Source organism: Martes martes (genome assembly GCF_963455335.1).
Source record: "Martes martes genome assembly, chromosome: 8".
Lineage (NCBI taxonomy): Eukaryota > Metazoa > Chordata > Mammalia > Carnivora > Mustelidae > Martes > Martes martes.
This window is the reverse complement of record NC_137895.1, coordinates 23,746,193-23,773,919: the sequence shown is the minus strand read 5'-3', so window position 1 is coordinate 23,773,919 and position 27,727 is coordinate 23,746,193.

Here is a 27,727-nt window from a genome sequence, read left to right as displayed (position 1 = left end):
ATAGCTAGAGCCAGTGGGACAGGTGGAAGGATCCTTGGACCCTCTCCTTTGGGTGGAAGGGGAACTTCATTCTAGAAGGGGAACTTTTAACCCCCTTTTAAGTAAAGAAAGATGTTACGGGCCTCCCAGGTTGGAATCCAAGGGTACTTTGAATCTCTGCAGACTCTGTAATGTAAGGGCCTATTCAGCCAGAGCGGCCCCACCCCGGTTGAATAGCCATTTTGTTGTTTATGCAGTAAAACTTAAATTGACCCTGTCCCCCCAGGGGAACTTACTTAAAAGCAAGTCTGGGAAACCAGTCCCAGGTAACAAAGCCCAAATACAAGCGTGGGTCAGGTCAGGTGGAGATAACAGCCCAAATGCAGGGATGAGTCGGGTCAGGTGGAGACATCCAATCAGTGAAGTATGCATATTGTCTCCCTAGCTACCAAGGAGTGTGGGCCCCACTTTTGGGCACCTTTTGGGCACCAGTTCTGACCAAGGTGATAGGCTAGTTCAAATAGCTACTATGGGGTGAATTGTAGTTCAATTGGCCACCCGTGTGTGACCTAGCATGACTGTGCAGCTTTCTCTATGTGTTGCAATCTCATTGGCCACCTGTGTGTGGCCAGGCTCAACCACGTGGTCTTTGCTCTATAAAAGTTAGTCTGTGAGGCAGGGAGGGGTCGCTCTCTCTGTAAGAGGCGGCCCTGACCGGTCTGTTTGATGGTTGGTTTGATTCTTGACGCTCGGCGCGAAATAAAGCTTTGCTTGACCTTCGCTTTGTATCAGTCTCACTCCTTTGACCATGGACCCATTATTGGGGGACCCAACAGTAGCTTACCCCTGAAGATGCCCTTTCCCTCCTTGATCACCTGGGACATTCCTGAGGCCTTCCTTTGATGCTGTCTCTGCTGTGTGTCAGGGTATTCCTCCTCCCAATCTCAAGACAGAGAAACTGTACCTACTGACCTTACAGTGTCTTCCCACTCTGGGGACACATCTGCTCAAGCACTTAGTTCTCTCCCTGTAAATACTAGTTCGTTTCAAAATATGTTGATTGAGGCCCTACTGGGAGATACTGTAGAGTACAGAAGTACAGAAGTCCCCCCACCCTCATCTGCGGTTTTGCTTTCCATAGTTTTAATTACCCACGGTTAGCCACAGCCTGGAAGCAGATGATTGGTGGTTCTTCTGAGGAGTCGTCAGAAGGTCAGTGGTGTTCTCATGCTACACCACACTACTTATGTCATTCTCCTCACCTCATCTCCTTATGTCAGCATTTTATCATGTCACATCATCACAAGAAAAATGGTGAGTACAGTACAAATAAGGTATTTTGAGAAAGATGACATTCACATGACTTATAGTATATTGTCCTATTTTATTAGTTGTTGTTAGTCTCATACTGTGTTTAGTTTATAAATTAAATTTCATCACAGGTATGTAAGTATAGGACAAAATAGTGTATATAGGGTTGGGGACTAGTCACAGCTTCAGGCATCCACTGGGAGGCTTAGAACATGTTCTCCATGGGTAAGGGAGCTACTGTAGTAGGTAAGAACATTCTGGCTTTGCATTCAGACTCCTTGGGTTTGGGTCTCACTTTCATTAGTTATTAGCTGTGTGATCCCAAGTAAGTTACTTTATCTGTCTCAGTTTCCTCCTCTGTAAAATGTGGGTTAATAATAGACCTAATCCAAAAGATTGCTGTGTGTTAAATGGTGTACTAATATGCATAAAGTTCTTGGAACAGTGTTATGTGTTAAATAAATGTTATCTATTAACCTGTGCCAGATATTTTCTATTTAAAATCAGGTCTATATCTTACTCATGTTTGCATCACCAGCTCCTAACATATATACTGAATAAATGAGTCAGCAATCCACCATTAATCTTACGCTCTACCTAAAACGATCATTTTATGGTTTGCACATTCATTCTGTCATTACTCTCAGACAAATGGAATGACTGATTTATACTATTTTTCATGAAATGTTTTTCATCTAGATTGTTTAGTGTTAAAGCTCCTAACTTAGTAGATTTTTATGAATGATTCAACAGTATAATCATCATTGTCATCAACTATAGGGGAGGATAGATAATTTTATCTCTGCCCTTCCAGGTTCTTGCCTGACATTTCCTGTAATAAAAAGATAAAGAGGAGAAAAACAAAGAGAAGTTTAACAACATGTACATGTACTGTATACAAGAGAGAAACCCAGGAAACCAAGTAACTCCCCAAAATGGCCCAGGCCACCACCTCAAGTAACCTCTCCAGCTAAAGACAAAAGAATAGGAGATGCCTGGAGGCCAGTTATGTGAGGTTACAAAGAAAAACATAATAAACAAGGTCATTTGATGCAAATGTAAGTCCTTACCTTCTCTCCTGATAGGGAGTTTCTAGAGATTCATACTCATTCTCTTCCTAGTACAGAGAGGGAGACACCCTTACAAGTAGAGATTTCCCTTAAAAATGTAAATGTCTCTCAAAAAGGTAACTTCTACCTCATTTGTGAGGCTTTTCCTATGTGCGCTATTTGTTTTTTCTTTTTTTTTTTTTAGATTTCACTTATTTATTTGAGAGAGAGAACATAAGCAGCAAGGAAGGGCAGTGGGAGAGGGAGAAGCAGACCCCCTGCTGAGCAGGGAGCCTGATGTGGAGCTTGATTCCAGGACCCTGGGATCCTGACCTGAGCTGAAGGCAGACACCCAATTTACTGAACCACCCAGGTGCCCCCTATCCCCTATGTCTGCTATTTCTTAAAAAAAAGAAAGAAAGATAGAAAGAAAGAAAGAAAGAAAGAAAGAAAGAAAGAAAGAAAGAAAGAAAGAAATCAGCCTAAAATAATCCTCGTGTCAGAGGCATATTTTGGGGTGGCAAATCCTGCCCCCCTTTACAATGTTATTGAGAACTTATACCACACTATTTATGAAAACCATCTCATTTAATTCCACAACCACCCCAGGAAGCACTGATACTTAGGAAAGACAGTGTTTCTGACTGCCTCACAGAACTGTTTGAAGGTAGATGTATTGCTTGGGCAAGGGAGTAATGTTAGCATCAAGCCACCAATGACTGCAGGAGAGGCAGTGAGGGGAGAATGAGCAGAGAAGAGTGATCTCATTCCCTGAAGACTATTCTAGAACTGCCTTGAGATCTACATGGAGGTGAATATTAGAAAGTGTTTCAAGGCTGGTGGGTGGGCAGCACAGGACACTTGGGTTCAAGGCCTGACTCTGCTGTTCTCCATATGATTTTTGGGCCAAGTCACTTAACCTTTGAGCCTTGACTTCTTCATCTATAAAATGGAAGGGACAATAGCCCACTCCTCATGGTTTTTCTGAGACTCCATTCAAATGAAGGTATAGTCAAGGGCTATTTGCACGTTTCCATTGTTTTGTTATCTATTTTAGCTGGGAAAAAATCATTAGGTTAATGGAGACCAGAAGGAAACTAGTTTGGGAACTGGCAACTTTCCATTTACAGCCCATTAAAGATTATCAGTGGGAATCTCTGTGTGGGAGGACCTTTGACTGTATTCACTGCTAGCTGTTGTGGATGCCTATGGCTGCCAGTCCACAGAGTATCCCATAATTGAGGCATGGTGGGCTCCTAATGACCTTTGACTTCTTAAGTCTTCTTCCCCTTCAATGCCATATAGTTTATATTTTATTTTTAAATTAGAGTGCTGTCACTGAGTCCGTGACCACAGAAGGAATACTGAACCAAAAACCAAGAGATCTAGGTTTTTATCCTAACCCAATCAGTCATTACTTGGATGACCCTAGACAAATCACTTAACTACTCTAGTCCTTCATTTCCTAACCCAAACAGGGGATCATAATCCTCTTATCTAAGCTTCATGGTTGCTGGGTGGGGGGGCATGAGATAATACACATGTCAACATTTTGAAACAGATAAAAGTACCATGTAAATTAATGTAAAGTTGGAGATGATCCTTGTTGTTAAACCAAGATAGAAATCATGTATTCACTTATTCCTCTGACAAATCTTTCAGAGTCTGTAATATGAAAAACATTGTTGTAGACTTTAGCAAGTTACAAGGACCATTGCTGTTTATGGAGTGGTAAACAGAGAGTGGGGAGGTTGGTTCATAAAAAGTACAAATGTAGGCATATTGGTAGCATGCCCTCTGAAGATATAAGGCACTAGGTATAGAGAGAGAGAGAAATCTGGGGAGTTTCAGATGGCCATGGAATTGAATTCAAAAGACGAGTGAGATTCCTATACTTGGAGGTGAGAGAGGCAGAGGAGAAAGTAATTAAATGGGGGATGGAATTCCATGACCAGACCACAGATACAGCAGGAGTAATTTCCCTTGCCTGGAATCACTGATGAAACAACTAGCAGTAGAATAAGGAGAGGATGGTTAGGAACTTGATGATCTGAATAATTTCTTTTTCTAGTCCAAGGACTAGAAAAGTGTTTTGAAATATACTTAGCCTTTCTGCTCCTTATCAGTAGACGGCTATGTGCTATCGTAAGGATAATCAGGCTTACCTTTTGGTTTTGGGGTTCCTACATGCCACACTTATGTTGTGATGCCTTAATTGAATCTTTGTGGGCAATACCTAGAAATGGTATCAGTTTTTACTAAATGTCAGAATGTATAAGCACTGTTTAAATAAGTTGGGTCAAGAGAGATGGTCATGAAAGGAAAGATTTTGTCGTGAGGGAAAAAGAACAAGAGATCTGTGGAAATGATGGATCCCTTAACAGCCTGGAAAGGATTTATTAGCTCACTTTCTTCCCTTCTGTTGCCTTAAAAAAGTGAGAAGATAATAGGAGACAAGCAAGAAATGTGTCAGGTTGGCTGGTTGTAACAAGAGGGGGATAATCCAGAGTGCCAGGAACCTTGGTGGGCATAGTCATCTAGCAAGTGCAACCCTAACTTGGATCTTGGCTTAGTCACTAAATGTGGGACAGTGCATACAAACATGGCTGCAGTTGTTCATGCCTCCCAGCATTCACTCCCCTTTGCACGTCCTTCCATCAGGAGGTGAAACTGGCCTTGTGAATTCCTTTGGAAATAGAATACTGTGGAAATGTCAAGGTGCCAGTTCTTGTGTACTCTCTCACTCGCTTGAAACTCTGCCCAACTGCCAAATGAATAGCCCAGGCCAGCCTACCTGAGGATGGAAGGTCATAAGGACCAGAGTTGAGTCAGCCTTTGTCTAGAGATGTAACAGTGCTCAGCCAGGATCAACAGAACCACCTGCCAACCTGCAAGGACTAGAAGGAAGCCCAGCCAGAGCTAGAAGAACCACCCAGCTGAGCCCAGCCCAAATTGCCAACCTGCAAGATTTAGAGCTAAAGAAATCAATGCAGACCAGACAGAATCAATGCAGACATATCTGCAGAGATATCGCCCCTCAGGCTATCAATTCATATCTATGATCTGCCATTGCATATTCTCCCTAAGCTGTCTACAGACCTGTCTCAAATCTCATTAGACTGATAGTTTGTCATTCTTCCTTTTTCTTAGGAAATGACCACTTTAGAGCTACTCTGTGGTCACTCTTCTTGTTCTTCTGCTCCCATTGCAACTGGTCTTTCCCTCTTTGTTTCCTAATCTGACATTGTCTCTGGTTACTGAATCTCTAGTCTACTGAACAGAGCAGTGCTTACTGTAGTGCAGGACTTGCCTTCCAAATCCAGCCCTCTGCTTTCCATCTTCCCATCAACCTCTGAGGCTGAGCATTTGGGGACCATAGATGTCACTATTCTATAAGTAACAGCTGAAGTGGAAAGCTATGTGGATAGACAGGGTTATCATCATTGGCATGCTTCTCTCAATAATCCCCGGAATCCTTTTGCAGGGTGAGGGAGCACCACTAAAATGTGTTATCAGTTATAAAATTGTTTCTAATAGCCACTTTAGATAAAATGGCCGTTGTCATTCAGACAATTCAGACATTTCATCCTTATCCTCCTGCTTCCTCTCTTTCTTATGCTTTCACCCTTGTTCTCTTGGCTATCAAGCTTTTATTAGATGTGTGTGAGTTGTATATTTGTGTTCCTTTTCCTAGTTTAGTAATATGTCCTTTTGTTACGTGTTCTGCTCAGGAAATCCTTCCTCCATACATTCTTTGTCTGGTTTGTAAAAAATATCTAGCATCTGTGATAGAATAGCTTATAAATGAAGGTGTGTGTGTGTATGCATTGTGTGTGTGTGTCTCTCCTCTTTCTAGATGTCCTCTTATTAGCTTTCTGGACAGTGTTTCTGTGGAGAATTACATTTTATATTGAATCTGAGAGTGAGTGCACTTGTGTTCTGAAGCTCATGTCACTCTTCAAGTGACGCCTCTTGTCGATTTCTGGGACAGAGCATTGAAAATTTGAATTTTGTTTTAAAGGCATATCACCTTACGGTGAATTGTAATCTCTTCTTCGGTGGCTGGTTAAAATAAAATTCAGGTTGTAGTTGAGGAAATATTATGATTGTGTTAGCTGATTAGTTACATATTTAGACATGACTGAAATTAGAAATTATATGACAACAATCCTGATTTAGACATGACTGAAATTAGAAATTATATGACAACAATTCTGATTCTCATTAATGCAGCAAACTTGTTCCCAGGATGCATTTGAAGGGATGTCATGATGGTGGATGACTACTCACTCTGTATTACTCATGTTTTGATCTTTATTAACAAAGAGTTGGTCCCACATGCTCATACTAAATTGATTGGCTTATTCACCATCCCTCCACCATCTCAAGTCTTTGTGTTGGAGTTCTGTTCTTTAAAAAAAAAAAAAAAAAAAAAAAGTCTTTTATTTCAGTTCTACAAGACTGAAAAAATAAGATTGCTTCCAGTGTGTGAGGTTCCCCCCCCCCCCCCGCCCCGCAGTACTCTGTAAAGACGATATCTCTGTTGTCTGTATTTAACTTGCTCCTCCTGAGATAAGAAGCTCTTCTTCTCCTGCAGTAGAGGAAAGCCACCACATTCTTGGGCTAGGTCAGAAAAAGGAGATACAAACATTAGACTCTCTTGAAAAGCTCAGATGAGAGTTCATAATATGATTTTAAAGAGAGCAGCCCTCTTCCGTTATGTTAGTTCTTGGAGGGGGAAAAAAAAAAGAAAATACTGCACTGCATCAGATATGCTGTAAAAGGGCCCCAGAAGCAGGTGCATGAGGGCTGCGACATGGTGGTCTGTAATTGTATCAGGGCTTCTCCTGTTTGGGATGAGGGGAGGTGATAGCAGGTCGATGTGAGTCTGGGTGGGGCATGGATTCTTTTATGTAATTTTCTAAATCTTTCCTATTAGTGGGGCCCCATTTCCTACAGTTCTGGGGAAATGGGAGAGTTATTGGGCTGTGTGCTTTATTGACTAGAGACCAAATGGGGCCACAGATGTCATAATTTCCCTATTATCACTTTGCTGAGAGCTTCCTGGCCTCCCTTCATTATCTTGCTCCACATTAGCAGTTCTAAGTAGCTTCTTTATAGGATCCAAATGCTGTTGACTCCCTTTGGCATTGCTTCTGATTGTGGGACCCAGTGGGTGGACATGCAGGAGCACAGCCTCTGGGTTTCCAAAGTGGTTTGACATGAAATGCTCCACTCACCTGTCTCTCCCAGCTGGAGGGACGTTTTCTTCCGCATAATGGAAAGACAACTATCTTGGTCCTTTTCTTTCCAGACCAGAAAAAAAAGGCATAAACACTGGGAAATAGAAGGCACAGACAAGGGCTATGTGTGTCCTACCAGGAAAGGTTATTACAGATCATATGCAGCCTTGCGGGTTGGGGGGGAGGGGTTAAGACGGTAAGATGTCACCCAGGATGGCTTCCCAGGTGCGTATGTACGAGAGGGCCAAGTGGCCCAGCTGAGCAGATCAGGCAGGCCATTTTGCATTTATATTCTGATTGTTATTTTAGACTGTCTCTTCTTTGATACTTATTAAACTCAGAAATATATTCTTTCATGAATGAGGCTATACCTGGCGTGTAAAGCTGAAAATTCAAAACATGGATTTCTGACAGAATCCTTGGTAACCACAGTACATATTTCTTTATATTTGTCATATTATCATAGGTCTGCGTTCTTTGGACACTAATGAAGGTGATCTTAGTTTTTTTTCCTCTTGTCATTGTTTATAACACAGGTTGGACATATCTGCACACAACTTTTTGCTTCCTTAGCAAAGAGATCCCATGGAACTCAGGGCTTAGAACAGTTTCTGGCTCACAGTTAAGCCTTAAAATAAGTATCACTGAATGGGTGAATGACTGAGCCTAACTCCAGTGGGAACTAGGTGGATAAGCCCAGTTTCCTCCTCTTCATGAGCGTGGATCATCGTAGCAACTCTGTATGGCTGCTGTGGAGAGTTAGAGATTATGTATACAAGAACTCCTAGGTGTGCCTACCTGTAACAGTCATCTAAATTGGTTTTGGAGGGGCGCCCGGGTGGCTCAGTGGGTTAAGCCTCTGCCTTCAGTTCAGGTCATGATCTCAGGGTCCTGGGATCAAGCCCCACATCAGGCTCTCTGCTCAGTGGAGAGCCTGCTTCCCCCTCTCTTTCTGCCTGCTTGTGACCTCTCTTTCTCTCTGTCAAATAAATAAATAATCTTTATAAATAAATAAATAAATTGATTTTGGTTTTATCCCCTTTTTCTTCTTTTTCTGGGCTTGTTATAGGCTGCTAAGGGAATAATGGGTGCAAATGTTCTGCAAAACCTACATAAGAACACGGTGGTTTTATCATTGTCATGTGGGTCCTTGGACAAATATGCAAATGCTGTGGCTGCGCGTATGGCCCATTTGAAAGAGTTCCTGTTCTCTTATGGGCAGATGGGTAAGGGAAACACAATGAAGTCTGCCTAATGGTACTTTGAGCAGAGTAGGTGGGAGAAAGAGAAGGAAAACTCGGCATGTACAAATGTTCAGGAGTTTAGCTGGAGAGTCTCTGATGCCTGTGCCACCTGACTTGCTAGTGATATTTCCTTTGAAAAAAGATTTGATTGGCCACCTTGACCATCCAGGATGACAGGGGTATGACTCACATCCTCTCTAGAAGTCTATGCTCTGCTCGAGATGAACCAGCAAGCACAGGGAGGGCAAGCCAGTTTGAACAGAGTTGCATTTTCCAAAAGCTCTTGGAAGAAGAATAGCTATTCATTGGGGTCTGTGCACCACTAGTAGGTTTATAGAAAATTTAGGGTGAGGAAGGCTGTGTCAGCATGTGTTTGTGCATGTTTATGGGGAAGAAAGAAGCGGGAAGAGAAAGCTTCATTCCAGGGAGAAGGAAGGAGAAAATCCTAACCCGAGACTGTGGGGCTGGAAGGAAGAACTGGAAAGCTGAGTGTGAGGTCACTCCCCAAGAGAGGAAAGGGAAAGGATCCAGCTTACATGAAAGGAGCCAAGCTGAGGAATCACAGAGAGAGTGACGGTGAACACAGGAACAGCCAGCAAGGAGAGAGAAAGACATGGTAGATGCACACAGCAGGGGAAACGTGGCTGCCTCACGGGGCAGTGGGAGCTGGTGTCAGTACCAGAGACGTCCTCTGCAGGGTGAGGGGGCCCAGTGTGTGACAGACAGCAGATGCACACAGCAGGGAGCAGAGAGGCTTTGCAGAGCAGGGGATGAGCAGACATTAAGGATTGGAAGGACCTGTTAGGTCACTCCCTGCTCCCCCCCTGCTGCCTGTGCCTCTCGGGTTCTTTTGTCTAGCATATTTTTCTAAATGTCTCCTGGATTACTACACCCACTCCTTCCCTCCAAACCCTTGCCAGAGGATGAGGTTTCTTCCCACAGGCTGTAGTTTCAGAATATACATACAGAATACGTAAAGACAGACCAGGAGGAAAATAAAAGAGAGAGAGAGAGGTCCTGGATGCAGAAGCACACACCTGCGTGGCACTCATTCAGTGAGCACCAGTGTTCACAGGTGTGGGCTGCCTAAACAAGGTGCCGCCACCTCCCCCAAAGGCCCCATCTCCAAAGATAATGATCCACACATCTCCAACATGTTATTTATAGAGTGAATTTGGTCTTGCTTCTGGGGGGAGAAGAGGTGAGCGAGAAGAAATAAGAGGTAGAGAGCATGAAGTGGGAGCAGAAGGACATGGCAGAGGAGATGAAGAAGAGGAAGTATGGGACGCGGAAGAAGCCTCCGTTCTAGAAGGGAGAAGATCGCGGGGTAAAAGGGAGGTGTCGGAGTGGAGAAGGAGCATGAATACAGAATATACAGACTTGTTCTGTAGTTTGCTTTCAGAGTTTAGAGACCATGGTCCATTGTCAGAAATGTTGTACAGCTAGTACAGTATTCTCCAGTGGGGGAGATTTTGCTCACCAGGAGATATTTGGCAATGTCTGCAGACATTTGGGTTTGTGCCAGGTGTGTGTGCAGGTACTATGAGCAGCTGGTGGAGGCCAGGGATGCTGCTGCTAACTATCTCATAAAGCATAGAACCATCCCTCACAACAAGGACTCATCAGGCCTGGGATGTCAGTGGTGCTGAGGGGGAGAAATGCTGAACTAGTGAGCATATACACATGGGTGCACCCATCAGTGAAATGAAGTTTGCACAATTAGTACTAACCTATCCTTGCTCTGTATAGTGCACTCTGATGTTTTGTATTCTAGGTTATTCTTTTTTTTTTTATTCTAGGTGATTCTGTCGTGTCATTAAACAATGTTGATCACAGTCCATTAAATTGATTTGTTGACCCACTGTTTGAAAAATACTGTGCAAAGTGACAGAAGCAGTACAAAATTCTCTGCTCCTTGAGAAGTGTGCTGCATAGTAGTACATGCTTACTAAAGCCCTAAGAACTTTATGATCTGGTCCCTGCCTGCCTTTTTTTTTTTTTTTTTTTTTTTAATCTCCTGCTATTTCCTTCCTCTCTTTTTTCTTCGGTGTGCTGCAGGCACAGTGTCTTTTTCATGATCCTTACCTTCTCTGGCTTTGACTGGGATGTGCCTCTCCGGATTGTAGACATGGCAAGCTCTTCCTAGCATTCAGGTCTTACCTGTACATTTTGTCTCTCTCTGCATCAGAATGAAGCTTCTGGAGAATGGGGATCATACCTGTGTTACTTACACCTTTATCCCAGATGTTCAGCATAGTGCTTGGAACCTAGCTAGTCACTCAGCAAATAAATTCTGCAAACTCTGAGTGAATGGCCAAATGCCATCTGGACAATGCAGAATGACACCGCTATGTGGTATTCTTTGGGTGATACTGAGATCAGAATATTTCTGCCTAATATATGACTAAAGTAGACCCAAGGGTTATGATTAATAGCTCTTATTTTTGCCTTTTCTCCAGCATCATCTCTTTCTAAAGCACATACTTTATTTTAGCACTGTTTTTTGTTTGTTCGTTTTTTTGTTTTTAAATTTCAGCACTGTTTGAAAGGAAATATTGGCCCTTTCCATTCTAGAAGCACCTTGAGAGGGACTGGCATTTGCAGTGGTTTTGTCTTACCTAGTGCTGTGGTACAAGGATAATTCATGGATCTGTCTTACCAGATCAGTAAGATGGGAAATCCTTTCCTCCTCTGGAGTGGATTTATATAAGACTTATTTAGACATTTGACATGGTTGGTACCTGTGTGTGAGTAGATACTAGCCAATGATCCCTTGAATAATGAGGAGGGCTGTATCACAAGTATTTAGTTTTTTATTCAACTTTTACCATTGAGCTACTGCATTTAAAGTGGAGGAAGGTCCAGGCAGATGGTATGGTCAGACTTTCTCTCTTTATGGATGAGATGACCAAGAAAGGTTTAGGCATACTGATGCGGCTAGGTCTTACAACCCCCCTACAAGCAAGGTTTTCTTATGTCTAAGCTTAGGACTCGAGGATAGGAGCACTAAGAGTTTGTGACATGCTCAAGCCAGACAGCTGATAAATGGCACATCTAGGATTCAACCCCAAGTCTTCCTCTGGCTCACAATTCAAGATGCAGAGATGCAGATTGAGGAAACATCAACATTTATCTAGTGCCTGAAGCCATGGTAGTGGGAGGGTCCATCAGGTAAATTGTGTAGTGTGAAGTCTGGGAGAGGATCTAGTAGACAGTGTTTAAATCCAGGCAGAGGAATATAGCCTGACAGGTTGACTGAGAACGAGCAGTGGAGACAGGTTGGGGAGGAGGATGGAGGGAAGCATGGTATCACAGAAGCAGAAGGAGGAGAGTTACAAAAGATAGGAATGACCCAGGAAGTCTCATACTGCAAGAGGTAGGACCAAAAGTGTCCCAGATGGCAATGTCCTAAGGATCTGTCAACAGGGGAGTAAGGAGGTGTTCGATGACCTTGAAGGGAGCCATTTGATTAGCCAGGAGGTGAGAAAGGAGACACAGTGAACACAGTTGGATGTTTGGTTGAAGAAAAAGGGGGAGATAATTCAAGATCGACATTGGTTGTGCTTGTCTTGTTTGCTTGTTTCTGAGATGAGAAAGAATCACACAAGACTAAGTGCTATTGAGAAGGTCCCAGCAGAGAAGAGAGGTTGAGGATAGGAGAAAGGAGAAGATCATGAAGAGCTCGAGGCCCTGAGTTGAGGAGGGGTAGGTTTGCATTCTCAAAATTAGCAGGAGTTGAGGGCGACATTTAGGGCACAGCAAACTGAGAATTTCAGCCTGATGTTAAATACCATCTGTTAATTTCCCATGAAGGTAAATAGCCCATATTCAGGTAAACCTTCCTTTTCTGGAGAGACGATTTCTATGTATTTGTTCTTTCAAAGCATTTATAACCTTCATTTACTTATCTTTGTTTCCTTATTTTTGTCTCTTTCCTCCATTAATGTCAGACCCATGGAGCAGGGCCCAGACCAGAGAAATGGTCTAAATATTTAGGAAACTTTCCTCTTTGAGACAATCCTATGTGGAAGCTGGGTAATGCTAAGACATATCTCACATAAGAAAGTCTTCAATTCATGTTGAAAAGTGAGAAAAAATAGGGACGCATTAAAAAAGTGTGCGTGTGTGGATTTAGATTGCTTTGAAGAAGTAATAAACCTAAGGGCACATAAAACAAAACAGAATTCTCTCTTGAGCATGCAGAGGCTCTTGAAGTAAGCATGCAATACAGCTTTTCTCTCCACCCTGGCTTCTCAGCGTGATAATTTTCAAATTTGAAATCATTAATACTAATTTTAACGAGGTGGAAGGTCCTGGGTGGAATTCTTAAAATGGAAACTTTATATGTTCTTTTTCTCCTCTCTGAATCCTCTCATCTGTCTCTCGCTCTCTGTCTAGCTTAACCCTACGTGCAGAATGAACTTGGCATTGGAAGAAAACTGGAGTACGTGCTGTCTCTGGCCCTAGTTGTTGATGTGATTGAGACTATTGAACTCTTCTCCTTAGCTATCCGGGACAGGTCAGGAAGCCTTCCAATCTTTCCCTTTTGAGAGGAACTTCCTGTCTTACGGACCACACACTGATCCTTGAAACCAAATAAGATGAAAATGTTGCATCTCTTCCCAACTCAGAAAGAGATGGGTGCCTTGGGACTGTGTGGGAAGCATAGTGAAGGAGAGGGCAGTGGGCACCATGCAGACAGCAGGGCACAAGGTTTCAGTTTATAATTAGGTGCCAGTAGCATAAGTGGAATGCTCAAGGGCGTTTAAGGAAACAGGGCTGGATTTAAATTCTGCTCTGTCACTTACTGGCTGGTGACCTTGGCCTGCACCTTAACTTCTCTGAGCAGTGCCTTCCTCATATGGAAAATAGAAGATAATTATCCCTTTGTAGAGCTGTAAGGATTCAGTGAGATCATCCATGAACACCACCCATCCAGAGCCTCAAGAAATTTCAGGGCTTTCCATGTTTGCATTCTGTTTTGCACCCTGGATTACTCCCCTCTTCCAGTTCGGTTTTGAGTGAACAATACTATTCAATAGGTATTTTTATCTCAGTTTTGTGGTGTGGTAACAAGGACCTGAGGTGGGAAATTAAAGGAGAATTAGGATGTGGGGGCAGAAGGATGACTTCAGTTTGGGGCATGTTAATTTCAAAATGTCTTCGAGACCTTTAAGAGGGGAACTAGCAGTCAAAACTTCTGGAGAGGTATCAGTTTGGAAGTTATTAGCATATCTGTGGTAGTTGTTGAAGAGAGTGAAGGTCACTCCTTGAACCCCAAGAGGTGCCATGAGGTCAATCTGAGAATGACACATTCTCGGAGACTGAGACGCTGAGGCACAAGTACTTCCAACAGCCCGGGGCTGTCCCCATTGCCAGGGGAAACAGAGCAGTTTAGTAACATGGTAAAAAGTGCCCCTTAACGTTTTTAAAGATATGGAGTTCATTGGTGAACTTGATGGAAGCATTTCTAATGAAACAGCAGGGAGAGTGTCCGGCACACTGGAAAGAAGGGAAGGTGAGAAAGGAGAGACATTGAGTGTCAACTCCTCTCTCAGCAGAGAGGGTCATGGCTGGCGAGAAGGCAGGGTCAAGGGTAAATTTTGTATTTCAAAAGACAGAGGCTTGAATGTGCCCTGAGGGGAGGGAAACTAAAGGGAGAAGAAGAGATTGAAGACATGAGAGAAGGAGAACAGTCTGAGGAGAAATTGAGGGACATGGGAGAGAATAGGATTAGGAGCACAGGATGAGAGGTTGGCCTGCACAAGGGGTGAGGGTACCTTGTCCTCTGGAATCAGAGGAAAGGTGTGTAGGCCAAGGGGTTTGAGATGGAAAGGGTGCTATCATGCGAATTGCTTATTTTATCTTCAGCCATCAAGATGCAGTGAAGTTTTGGAATGTTTATTGAAGAGCTTTAATATTTGCAGGATTTTGAGGGTTTCATGGTATTTTCTTAGTTCTAGGACCCTTGCTCATATTGCACGTGTCCTGCCGAAGGGAGGCGTTCGTGACAGCTGTGTCCCACCGTGCTATAGCCCAGTCTTTTAAGCTATGACTTCTGCATCCTTCACCTATTTTGTTTTTCTGTGGCCAACCTTGAGCATTTAGGGCTGAGAGCTCCACTGGTCCTCCAAGAACAGCATCCATTCAACAGCAACATATTAGTCCCTTCTTGGGGTTAAGTTGGTGACTGAATCACATAATCTCAGTTTTCATGGAGCTTTCAGTCTGGGAAAGGTAATAACAAAGCTAAATGTACCTTACCAACAGTGGTGAGGCCTGTGGGAGTAATGCACATAGTATCATGACAGGGGACCAGAGGTGTCCCCAGAGGGGTCTGCAAAGTCAGCAAAGATTTCCTCTCTGAGGAAGAGACCTTTGGCTGGAGAACTGAAGAGGCCCTGGAGGTTGCTACAGATGGAGCTATGTGGAGGACCTAAAGGAATGCATCCCATGCAGAGAGAACAGTTGAATTGTTGTCCAAAGTCAGCATAGAACATGAGGCTTTTTTCTCAAAGATCAGTCATTTGAGCAAAAGATGGTGCAATAAAAGGGCATAAAATTGGTTGATAAAAGCAGACACAGGGCAGACCATGCTGAACCTTGTTAGCCATATTAACACTTGTGAACTTTATGGTGAGTACAGTGAGAGGCAGTCAAGGAATTTAAAACTGTATATGGGGCTAAGGATAAAGGTAACATGTTCATATTTGCTGCTTTAAAAAAGATTGCTTTTGTAGTCTTGTGGAAAACTGTGGAAGGGAACCAAGAGTAGAAGAAGAAGGGAGACCTGTAAGAGACACCATGATTATCCCAGTAAGAGGATACGTATTTGGATGAGGGTGAGGTGACAGGGGCTGTGGAGAAAAGAGGACTAACTTCAGCTCTGTTTTTGGAGGTAGGCTCAACCAGGTTTAGACATAGTGTTCCATGAATGAAATGTATATGCAAAGCAACCCACAAAGGTCAAAGAGGCTGTAAAAGAAGAAAAAGACCAAGTCCAGCTTGACAAGAAATGGCTTATTAAGGGGTCTTATGGAGAGAAGCAGGTCTTGGTTGACCACAAGATGGGCCACAACCCCATCTCCCATAAAACCTACCTTTTTGCCCTGGAAGCTAGAGAGTATGTGCTAGGAGGGTACCCAGAAGGAAATGTTTGAGAATCAGTCATATCTCCAGAGCAGATCAAGTTTGTTATGCCCTAGGGCTGTATATAAGGGTGTAGTTAAACAAGAAGAATGTGGGAGGTGGGGGACTGGACTCAAGAAGGTTTCAGGTCACAGAATGGTCACCATGGCAGATTTGTTCAAGATGGCGCTAGTCTGGTTCACACACGTGTGCTTAGAGAAAGGGGGGTGCTGGATGACTCTCAGGGTCCCGTCCCACTGAGTTCAACTGACCTAGATAATACTTTGACACACCATCACCTATAGTAGTGCGATATCCTTATTGTATAAATTTATTATTTATGAGTCTATTTTTTAATTCAGTTGTATTTTCCATCTGAATTATGTCTTAATAAAGAAATATTGGTCTGTTTCTTCCAATATCTTCTCTCTTAAGCTTCAGGAAAGTACCCATTTTAACTAAGACTCATTAAAACAAGCCTTGAGTCATGTTATTCCAATTCTTTGTGATCTAAATTTTTTCATTGTTGTGTGACCTTAGGCAAGTCATTTAGTCACTCCAACCTTAGTATTTTTATCTGTAAATATAGTAATCCCTGGGGAGAAATTTCAGGGTTCTGTTGAAGATGCACTAGTATAATAACATGGTAAAGTTGCATTTTATGTGGTTATATTCCAAACTCAGCACTTAGAACCACCTATGAAGTATTTTTGCATCCAATCAAGTGTATAGATCTAATCTCATGGTTACAGGAAAGTCAAGGGACAACAGAACAAATTAATTAGTGTTAAGAAACGATCAGATAAATTCAGCATGTGGGATATTCTGTAAGGTATTGAGCCTGGTCTCTTAAATAGTCAATATCATGAGAGGGAAAAAAAAAAAAAAGGAAGAAAAAGACATATCAATTAAATGCAGTATGTGAAACTTGGTTAGATCTTGATTTGCAAAACCAAAAGTTATGCTAGAGACAATTGGGGAAATTTGAATATGGATCATGTGGATCATATTAGAGAGTTACACTTAACTTTCATAAGGTGTGATAATGGTGTCGTACTTATAAAAGAGTGGGTCCTTATTTCAGGAGCTGCATTTTGAAATATTAGGAGTGATTGATGTGAAGTCTAATTTTGTAATGGCTCTATCAAAATAAGGATGCAGAGATTGAGAGAAGAGAGAAGAAGCAAATATAGCAAAATGGGAACACTTGCTGTAGATACTGGATATGTGTTTTCATTGCTGTATTCTTTCAACTTTTTTTTATATACGTGAAAGTTTCAGGTTGAAAAGTCAGCATAAAAGGCAAAAATTGAGTATCAGCAGTATGAGATGAGGAAGTTGGTTTCTGTTTAGGCTCCAGGTTGTAGGAAACCATGTACCTTTAAACACTAGACTCACACTCAGCAGAGGAAGATTAACACTATTTGAGGCCCCTGGGCACCTGAGAACCAGGAACCAGGAGATCTGGCTGGGCAACCCACATCACACTCACATAGAGGCCGACAGGGATTGAAAGGGAGGATAAGTCTCCTTGTACTGTGCAAATGCTAATTTCTCTCTTTGTAATTCGTTTTGCCTAGCTGGCACTGTTGGCTCACCTGTGCATTCAATACATGCATGATACAACTACAATATGTTACTTTTGGAAACTGCTCACCACTGTGTATATATATGATAAACATTATTTTAATAGTGTACTCCCTCACTATGTCAGACCAAAGAGTCCCTGTGTTTGTATTCTGTTCCCACTGACCTATCTACCCCCTACCATCCGTATCTACTTCCCATTCTGTCTTCTTTTCCACAGAAACCAAATGCTTTAATTCTGGAGGAGGGTAGAATCTTAACCACATGGCTGATTTCTAGGACACGTAATCATTTCTAGGACAAGAGCAAACACTTGAGAGTTTCCTGCGGCAAGGGTATGTCCAGGTAGGGACTGAATTTTTGAGGGGCTTTCTTTAAGAAAAATAATTCATAATTACAGATATGAAAATACACAGGAAAATGAATATTTATTTAGAATGAGAAAACAAATCACAAATTAAACTGAAAAAATTTGCCTAAGTCCATAAACATCATAAGACACAGCAAAATAAATAATTTCACTAGAAAACAACTCTAACTTCCTGACATATACTGATTAATACTTGTCCCCACACATTTTTTTTTTTGGCTGTATTCTTTAACTTTTAATCTGACAACAATTTCATAAAATATTTCCTGTGGAAAAATAAAAAACTAATACTATCTTTCCTCTAGTGTTCATTATCGAAAAGTTCCTAAAGCTTCTCTCATCTTAAAAGTTTATTATTGGTAATGTCAGGTTCATTACCAGAATCCTTGTTGAATTGGTAAAAGTTTCTATTAAGTTTCTTTCAGAGACATGCTGTGAGACTTTAGGTCATTTCAAGTTTTTCATGTGCAGTGACTAATCACAAATTCTCTTGGAATTGACAACATTCATTAGCCAGTTTTTCATCAATGTCATGAAGAGTTTTTTGTCGACCCTGAAATTTTTTATCACCAGGCTGGGTGAATCAGTACATAGGCAATATGAATATTTCTGCAAGTCATTCCTGTATTAGGATAGCTAGGAATAACTTAAGTATACACAGAAATGACAGTAAACCATATAAATATATTTTACTAAACCAAACTAAATGTATCCTCAACTCAGCTTCGCTTTTCTGCAAGTTATCTCCTACCTCGGACACCACCAGGCACAGGGAGAAATGTGATGGGAAATTAGAGAGGAACAAGATCATACTGGGAAAACTCTGTGATTTTTTATTTTTGCACATTTTATAAAAATATATGAACGTGTTAACACATTGCTAGAGCCTTTCCATGGCTTTGGAAGGGGTCTGTGCAAATGAAGCCTGTGAAATTTATCTCATCAGCTTTCTGGTAAATCCTACTGTGCTTGAGATAAGCTTTTCTCCATTGCACATAAACTTAAAACATTTGGTAAAGTGTCATGCTTACAGTGGGCTCCTAATAGTTCAGTTTAAGTTGACTTGGGGAGAACTATTTTACATAGTATTGTACATGCTATTTAAGAGCCTCAAATAGAAGAAGCCAGGAAGAAAATATTTCTCAAGTATTATTATTAAAGCATTTCTTTCTAGAACTTCTATATCTATAAAGAATCTTTCGGTGCTGTGATCTGTCAAATCTTGCTGCACACTAGAATCTCCTGGGATACTTTTAGAAAAATACCAATGGGTGCAATATGGGCAATGATATATTTTTTAAAAGCTCTCAAGGTGATTCTAACATTCAGCCAGAAATTGATATCCACTGTTCTAATGAGTTGAAATTCCTTTTATTTTCTATTTCTTATTTTTTTGCTTAAATGTCAAAATATCATTCTAGTTCTCCTTGGACTCTTTTGAATGAAATATAAGGATAGGATGTTCAGGAAATGTGTTGCACATGCATAGCACAATAGGCATTATGTAAAATATATCTTTGCTAGAAAGTAACTCTTCTGGTAAAAATTTCTGCTCATGAAGAATGCAGACCGTGGTGTGCTGACAGGGTGAGATATGAACCAGACGATGTGAACAGCTCCTAATTAAAAATAAAATTAATTTTCTACCAAGCATCCTTCATTGTACTTGAAGGCAAATGCAATTTTTTTCCGTATAATAAAAGGTGCCTTGAAGGGGGTCAGCTACAAGGATATTTCAGACAAAATTGTCCAGCATGACAAATACATTCTAGTTCATCTGACACCCACGCTTCCTCACTATGGCTCAGGTCACCTGTGGAGCTGGGCCTGGCTGCCACCTGACTGCTGTTCTCCCATCTCCTATCTGAGGTGGATTATGCATTACAGCAGATTAATATCTACCTGCTCATTCTGTCTGCACTGAATATATTGTTCTTATTTTTTCTGAAATGGCTAACTTAAAGAAGAAATATAATATTTTTATGATGATGACAGAACATTAGAAATAAGAACTTGTTCATAAGTGAGATATTTAATGCTTTCAAAAGTATTATTTGATGTTACCTGAATATAGGCTTAATCTTTACCTTTGATTAGAGCTGGGTTGTTTTTTTTTTTTTTTTTTTCAAGAGATTGAGAATATTTTATATGCCTGCAGAACTTCCAGTTATTTCACTCAAAACCACATTTGGGTTTGCCTGGGTGGCTCAGTCATTGGGTGTCTGCCTTTGGCTCAGGTCATCGTCCCAGGGTCCTGGGATCAGGCCTGCATCAGGCTCCCTGCTCAGGGGGTGGGGGGAGGCCTGCTTCTCCCTCTCCCACTCCCCCTGCTTGTGTTCTCTCTCTTGTTGTCTCTCTGTCAAATAAATAAATATCATCTTTTTAAAAAATATTTAGGAATAAAAGCATTTTTATATGTACATTTAAGAATATATATTGTATGTACACATACAACAAGTCCTCTCTAATCCTAGAAAGGAATCTTCAATATAAAGAACTTTCCTCAGGTGTGAAACTAGCCCATGATGGCCTGATTTCATAGGCTTATGGCTGAGCAGCTTAGCTACTGAAGGGTTTGGAAGTGGTTTCCAGCCCAAAAAGGATTTATAACATGGTAGAAGGAAACAACAACATAAAGAATGTCAAACTGAAATAAATTCTATAATAAAAAAAAAAGCAAGCATTTGAACTTGCTCTGTGCTAGAGCCAAAGCATTTCTTTCTGTTTTGATCTTTCAAAACTCACTGGGCAGGGGGGTCTTAAAGCTGTAATGAGAGCATCTCCCATCAGACATATATTTCTTGGAAGAGGAAATAGGACTGCAAATTACATTCTTAGCCAATGGGGATGGAAAGGCTTCTCAATCTGAGGGGATAAGGAGAAGCCAGAAGTACCATTTGATGCATCAACAACAAATATTCCAAGAATCCAACAAGAAAAGGTGGGCACAAGCAAGGGGAATTTTAGTTAGTTTTAAGAAGGGATTTCTGAAGAATTGCTAAATGGCCCTTTTCTTCTTTTTACTTTGAGTGAGAAGTGGCCGGTCAGGTCAGGCTCTCAACTTCTCTACCACGCCCAGAGAAGTCTTATTAAAACATAAAACCTGATCATGTTAGACCTCTGCTTTAAATCCTACAATGACTTTCCCTAATTTTTCTAATCAAGTACGTGAAATGCAAGGTTATTTTTAAATATAAACCCTCTGCCTTCCTCTCCTTTCCCGCTCCTTTCTCAACACATTAAACTACTTGCAGTACACACAGACACGCATGTACACACACGTCCTGCACACACAGACACGCGTGTGCACACATGTCCTGATTCTTCAGGCTCCACTGCCTTTGCAAATTCTTTTTGCTTTTTCTGGTTCATGTAATAAACTTCTCTTCCTCCACGTAGGTGTTGTCTGTATGTGAAGTTTTCTCCAAACTCTAACTCAGGATTAATCATACCCCAAATCAGTAAGTCTTCTGAATTTCTAAAATTTCTTAAGTTCCTCTGTATGATTTTCAACTGTGTTCTAATACCACAGAGGGTGAGGACTACGAGGGACAAGGACCATTTTGCCTTTTAGAGATCTTCAGCACATACAATGGACCAGCATGAAGACCGTAGTTGTTCAATAGCAGCTAAAGGACTGTGGTGTATTATTCCCGCTCACCCTCACTCGTTCCGTTCTCTCACCCTGGGTGAGCCTGTGGGATTACAGGTGAACAGACCTTTCTTATACAAGCCCGGTAGCTTATTTGCAATTCCTCTTGGATTGCACACAGCCGTAGCAGGTGTTACTGAACTCTAAGTCCTAAAGCCCTAACTGGGTATGTGTATCACTGCTTTTACCAAATTATTTCACAAAAAGCTTTTCTAGAAAAAATTTTATAGACTATGGTGAATTAAAGAAGGCGACACATTCTTTACCATTCCTCCCACTGATAGGGAGAGTCTAATTCTCCACTTGAATGTGGGCTGGCCATTGAGGCATTTTGACTAATAGAATATAGAAGAAATTACATTCTGGACTTTCTACAGCTCAGTCATGCCTTGAAGTGTCTGAACCCCTTCAAACACTGTAAGAACCCTGAACTGTTATGGAAGATGCTTACCAACCCTGAGACCACCATTTTGGAGAGCCAACATATAGATGCCTGAATGACAAACCCAGCAGAGCCCCATCTTTGGAACCATCCCTGCCTAGGGGCTTACTTGTGAATTAATCCTTCTTGGATCCTCCAGACCACTTCATCTGCCAGCTGAATGGATGGTCTCTGGTGACCTCTGTCAATACTACCATAGAAGAATCACTCAGCTGAGTACTGCCTAAATTCCTGGCTTACAAATACATGCACTAATAATAAAATGGTGATTGTTTTAAACCACTAAGTTCTGGAGTGGTTATACAACAGTAGATGACTTGAACACAGCCTCCTTCCCCCTATCTCTGCTTGATTGCTCAGCACCATTATCAGCTAAGTCAAATGTAGAAGGATCCCTGTTCTGAGTTCTTAAATTATAGAATAAATTTACTTCCACAGGTTCCTTTTCCCTATCCCTTGTAAGGCATATATTTTATTCCTTTTTCAGATAATGAACTCTCAGACTAACTTATTTTCTAAATTTCCCAACCTTTTATAGCCTTATCATTCCTGTCATTTTCTTCTATCCCATGACACTCCCACCCCTTTGGTGTCATTGTTACCAACTTCAGGAATCCCTGAATCTTCTTGCCTTTCCCTTCAATGTGGCTCCATAAAATTAGCCAGGAACCAAGGTGGTAATGAGTATTTGAACAGGCTATTTTAAGAAATTTTGGTGATTCTACATCCCTGGAGGACTTTAAAATAGGATGAGCAATAGGTATTCTATTGGATGGGTGGTCCAATAAAAATTCCTCATGCCAGAATCACAGAGCCTGGATTAGACAACCTCTAGCATTTCCTTTCTGCCAGGAGATCTATAATAGATTTAGATGCGCAGAACCAGTCACAGCCTTGAAACACGTAAACTACCAGTTTCTTGATAGCATAATTCGATCACAAAATAAATAACCACTTGAATCATGTTTTTGATATATATTGGAAGAATTTCATCTATGGGGAACTTGTTTTATTTTTTGTAAAGAACTGTAAGTACGAGTTTCTTCCAACTATAATCAATGTTTATCACTATATTGATTTCCTTTCTTGTATTTTGTAGTCCACTGTAATTTTTATTCTCTGTGAATATTTCCAAACTCTGTCTGCAGTTTTTCACTTCTAGTGTATTTAATTGTTGCTTAAATGTGGTTTTTAAAAATTTGTGTCTTTTTAAGATTTTATTTATTAGATAGTGCGCTCTCACACAAGCAGGGGTGGGCGGGGGGCAGAGGGAAAGGGAGAAACAGGGTGTCCAACACATGGGGCATGATCCCAGGACCCTCGGATCATGACCTGAGCTGAAGGCAGATGCTTAACCGACTAAGCCACCCAGGTGCCCCTAAAAAAAATTTTTTTTTTTTAAGTTTTTACTTAAATTCCAGTTAGTTAACATGCAATATAATATGAGTTTCAGGTGTACGATATAGTGATTCAGCACTTTCATACAACACCCACTGCTCATCGTGATGCACTTCTTAGTCCCCATCAGCTGTTCACCCATCTCCCCACCAACCTCCTCCCTGGTAACCATCAGATTGTTTTCTATAGGTAAGAGTCTGTTTCTTGGTTTGCTTCACTCTCTTTTTCCTTTTTCTTTTTCTTTTGCTCATTTATTTTGTTTCTTAAATTCCACATATGAATGAAATCAAATGGGTATGTCTTTCTCTGACTTTTGGTTTCATTGATCTGTTCTATTTTGGTTTCATTGATCTGTTCTTTTTTTTTTTTTTTTTTTAGTTTTTACATCAGTTATTTCTTCTCTAATCTTTATTGTTTTCCATATTTTGTTGACTTTAGACTTGGTTTGTTATTCTTTTCCTAGATCCTTTAGGTATAAGGTTAAGTTGTATATTTGAGATTTTTCTTGCTTCTTGAGGTAGACCTCAATTGCTACAAACTTCTCTCTTAGAATCACTTTTGCTGCATCCTGAAGGTTTTGGACTGTTGTGTTTTCATTTTCACTTGTTTCCATGCATTTTTTAATTTCTCAAATGTGGTTTTTATCCATCTTGTGTATAAGAGAAAGAAAGAGGGAGAACTTTACATGTTTGGTTTGGTAACTGATCTGTGCACTTCAGAAATCAGCAAGTTTCATTTCCTCAACTTATAGCAAGATAGTCCCCTTAGAATGTGGGGAAGGTATAGAATTCTTCTTTCTCTTTTCTGGCTTTCCCCTCAAACAAGTAGGGAGAAGCAGCACTACCAAGAATAATATTTTAATTGCTTGTTAGGTTGACCTTTAAAATGTGTCTAATTACCGCAATAAACAAGTTTTGTCAAAGCAACCGAGGTCACCAGTTATTCCATATCCTCCACCAAAAACAATGGATATAAAAAGTTCTCTCAGTGTGATGTGTTGAACAGCCAGTGGAGAGCTATGGGTTGATCCATATCCTAAAGCAGCAGAATAGAGATAGGGCACAGGGTAGGAGTGAGGGGAAGGCATGATTTAAGGCCCCACACTTGCATCCCCTGCCAGTTCTCGCAAATATGGCAAAATTTGGTTGTTGTAACAGAGAGATTAACAGCTATAAAGGTCTTACTTTCAAGTGTAATCCAAGGTGGGGTTGGAATCAGGTTAGAACAGACTCACAGAGTGATTCTTTGTCGGTGTTTCAGAGGGAAAGGCAATGTCATGTAGAGTCAAGCAGTCACCTAAAGAGAGCAGCCAAGTGATGCACTGCAGAGCTGAGAACAGCAGAAAGTCCCAAGACTCATGAAAGAGAACAGGAACAAAGGTTGTACCTTAAGATGGGAGCGTGCCCACAGGTGAAAGAACCAAGATTGACAGAAATACATCAAATACATCAACTTTAACAAACAAGAAGCCGGACAGTGGTGCCATTCCTATCCCTCTACTTAATGTAATAAATACTGTGTGACATTGGGCAAGTTACTAATCCCTCTGTGCCTCAGTTTCCTGCTCTATAACTCCTAAGATTATTGTGATATAGTAAGTGCATTTATTTTTATAGCTCTTAGAACTCAATAGGTGTCATTTTTATTACATGTATTATTATAAAGGATTCCTTGAATCCTCTTTGCTACTTAGATTGGTTTATATTTTCTGTATGCTTTCTATTGATACTTAGTTATTTGGTTGATAATATTAATCAGCTAAGATAACTCTAAACTAGATGCTAAAATTAATCAAATTTTTCTTATTTCAACTGGAAGAGAAGTTACCTGATGACTTAGTTGTCTCTGCCTACCTAATAGCCTGATACCTGAAACCATAAAGGGAAAAGAGTCAACAGAAATCTGGAATAAACTTCCTAAGGGTATTGTGCTCTTTTAACCTTCTACACAATAGACCAAGTAAAACCTAAGATGTATAGTTCCTCTGATGTTGGTAAGGGAGCCTTTGACAAAAGGGCAAAGTGATTTTCCCCCCAGAATGTTTAAAAATAGTAGCAGCTTCTTTTCCTTTCAAACTGTCAATATTGTGAGACCAGGGGCAGTATGGATAACACTCACCTTATGCAAGGTCTAAGAACATATGGTAGTTGGATGAATTGTTTTTTTTCCCCCTTGGTTGGTATTTATTGAGGGTCTATTACATACCAGGTAGTGTTCAGCAGCAGTGAAAAAGAGAACCAAAGTACATTCCCTCATGAAGCTTATGTTCTGGTGAGAAGGTAGATAATAAGCAAGTAAGCAACTTAAGAGATAAACAAACAAATAATAGAAGTTTGTTGAGCAAGCAAATAATGGATGGATGGATGGATAAGTGTTTAATGTAATGTCAGATGGTGATGATTACTGTGAAGAAACATGCAGAGCAAGTAGGGAGAGAGTGATGGAGGCTGCTGTCTAGAATTGTGATCAGGGTCAACCTCTCTGAGATGATTGTTCATAAAAGGCCTAATTGAATCATGAGAGTGAGACATGATGTACCTGGAAAAGAGTGTTCCTAGTAGAGACAACTGCAAATGCAGTGACCCTGAAGAGTAACGAGACAGGGTTGGAATGAGCTGAGAGTAGAATGGGTAGGAAAACAGGATGGGAATAACCAAAGATCAGATAATAGATAATGTAGGGCTATTCAGGTCATGGGAGCCACTAGAGAGCTTTGAGCAGTGGAGTGAAATGGTCTGATTTACCTGCAAACGTTCCTGCTGGTTGTGTGAAGCATCCACTTCTAAGGGAATGGGTGAATGAATAGCAAGAGTTCGAGAGTAGCTCAGCAGACCCTAAGGAGTGCTGATTGCATTAATATTCATGCGGTTAGGTTCTTCTGAGTCAGAGGAGCAGAAAGAGAAGGAGGTAGACCTTTTCTGAGAAATCTGCAAACTCCCTTCCTAGGTGAGGTGGACCTTGAGATTTGTAATTCGATTTCCAGTTTTCATGCAATATTTTAGGTGTCTTTCTTGAGTTTATTGTTAGGACAGCATAACATATTTATAGTTCATCTGGTAATGAATTATTTGCATATCATTTTAATAAATCTATAGATTGGATCACTGGGCTCTTAACTATGCAGAAAAAGTTAAAATTTGTTTATATTAAGTATAATAGTTGCATAAAAGTTATTATGTAGTACTTACCAATTACCTCCATAAAAACTTGCTAAAAGTTGCTTAGCTAAGAGGTAGAAGAATAAATAAAGGAAGAAATCTCACTGTGGTTTAACAGAAAAGAGATTGAGATTGCCTTTTCCTTAACTCAGTGGGCACTTTACTCTCTAGGATTGTGGAATATGTGTAGACCCTAAATTAAGTGAAGGAAACTAACATAGCAGTCTTCCACAAACTATTCCTACAAGCCTGGGTCTATTTGTGAACAAACATCAGCTTGGAACAGAAGGATATATTCAAGTGCCTGAAATCACAGTTCTTTTCTAATTGGAATGCATCCTAGTACAATATGAAAACACAGTTTGGATATTAACTTATGTGGCCTTATATGAATCACTAACCTCAGTTTCTCCATCTGTAAAATGGGTCTATTAATCCTTACCCTGCCTACTTCATTTGATATGTGTTGCCGGGTGTGTCTTGGCATCAGGCACTCTGCTAGATTCTGGGCGTATAGAATAAAATAGTTTTGATACCTGTCCTTCAGAAGTTTAGGGCTTTTTTGAGAAGAAGATAAGTCAATCAAGAATTACACTGTAGGCTATTAAAGTTTGCAGAACGTGCTCTGCGAATTTAAGGAGGTGGCCGGGATGTGAATAAGAAAGCTTTTGGGATGAAACATTTGAAGTTCAAAGCAGGGATAAGGGAAGTTAGAAATAAGTGGGAAGAAATGCCACATCTTTGGCATATCAACAAGAAACAAAGGAAACCACGAAGAGTTCTACAATGGGAGTAGCCTTAAAAGTGTGTGTGTGTGTGAGAGAGAGAGAGAAGGGGAGGGAAAGAGAGAGAGACTGAGGGAGAGAGGTGAGGAGTGGAAAAGAGAGAAATTGAAAATGGACTAGAGTTACTTTTATTTGTGAATGCCTAAAAACCTAAAATAGCAGAGGCTTAAACAAGATGGAAGTTCATTTCTTTCTCATATAAAAGTTGAAAGTAGAGCTTAAGGATAGTATGGCATTTCATGGTGTCAAGGACACAGGTTTCTTCCAACTTGTTCATGTGGCTTCGTTCTCAAAATCACCTTATGGTCCAAGATGACTGCTCCAGCTCCAACCACAAAAACTACATTCTCAAGGGCAAGTATGAGTAAAGGAAGAAAATCA